The sequence below is a fragment of the Arvicola amphibius genome, chromosome 1, assembly GCF_903992535.2.
Source record: "Arvicola amphibius chromosome 1, mArvAmp1.2, whole genome shotgun sequence".
NCBI lineage: Eukaryota > Metazoa > Chordata > Mammalia > Rodentia > Cricetidae > Arvicola > Arvicola amphibius.
In genome coordinates, this window is record NC_052047.1 from 126,555,109 (window position 1) to 126,556,539 (window position 1,431).

The 1,431-nt window shown below is 40.0% G+C and overlaps 1 non-coding gene across 1 annotated transcript; it reads left to right on the plus strand.

The window, feature by feature from the left end:
• The first annotated feature begins 257 nt into the window (after positions 1-257).
• LOC119806025 lies at positions 258-364 on the plus strand. The gene has a single exon (XR_005284078.1). It is a non-coding gene; the product is annotated as a U6 spliceosomal RNA (small nuclear RNA).
• The last annotated feature ends 1,067 nt before the right edge of the window (positions 365-1,431 follow it).

Here is a 1,431-nt window from a genome sequence, read left to right on the forward strand (position 1 = left end):
CAATAATTCCCTGGGATTGTCTTTCTCACAACCATGGAAGAATATTGTAGGAAAAATAACTGGAGTAGGTAAAAATAAGGAGGCTTGATTCTTAAGTGAGTCCCAGCTTTGACTTACTATCTCAGGATCTGCAGTTCTACAAAGCACCATGATGAGGCTTAGTTCAGCTATTGAGGTCGTGTCTCAGCTTCCTTCATTCTTTCATTGATCCGTTCACTCATCTAGTTTACAAACGTGTTTTAAAAATATGTAATATGGTGCTCACTTTGGCAGCCTAAATACAAAATTTGAAATGAAGCAGAGAAGATTACCAATGTCCCTGTGCAAGGATAACTCGCAAATTTGTGAAGCTTTCCATATTTTTTCTATTTCAATAAAAGAGAAAACAATCTCATAAATTACAAACTGAAAATCCAGAATTAAACATAACAAGTTAACTTATTAATGCTAGATACATGGTGAGGGTGTGGATATATAGTATTTATGGAATTCATAGTCCATCAGGAGTGATGGACATTTTGTTTTCAGTCCTAGGAAAGAATGCAGGGCTTTAGCTGTGCTTACTTAGTGCTCTATCATTGAGCTCCACTACCAGCCTTAAATGACCAAATTAAGCAAGTGTGCTGCTTTGTAATAAAGACTTTCAGAAGTAAAGGGCCATAGATGATCATGCAAAAATATGCCTTTTTAGGAGATAAGTTGAGCCAAAATGTCCATCTGTGTACAGTACACTTGGCCTGCTAAAGTCATAGAAGAATAGTCCAACATTCCCCAAAGAGGTATGGAACAAAGAGCCAGTATGGTGGATTGACACGGTGCCTCAACCAGTTAGCAACCAAGGCCTGAGAATCTGCGTTTGGTATCCCCAGACTCACACGGTAGAGTGAGGGAACCAATCCGTTCGTGTGGTCCTCTGACTTCTACATGTACATCATAGTATTATGCACATTCCTGCACATGCAGACACATACCCTGCAGGTAATAAAATATCTAAACAAAGACAGTATGGTGGCTTTAAGAAAAACAATAATTTCTGCTTGGCTGGGGATGATAACAGTGACAGAATTCAAAGCCGAGGAAGAAAAGAAGAGCTTATCAACTGTCTGGTATGACATATTAGGATTCTGTAATGTACAGGCCTCATTACAGTTAGGCTACCCTTCCTGGTTATCTGTGTTAGTTTTATACTGAAGATACCAGAGATGCAAACTCATCCATTCTCAGAACCCAGCATCTTTCACACTCGCAATTACTTCCCAAATGTCTCTGGCAATTGTGGTGTCTGGGCTGGGCCCAGCTCTCCTGGCAAAAGACAGAAACACACATCTTCCAGACTGGGCTCAGAACATGTCTTCTTGCCTTCGGGGAGAATTGCTGCTTGAGACATCTAATTTTACAGATCATGGTTTTGGAGAAAAATATGTCACCCCA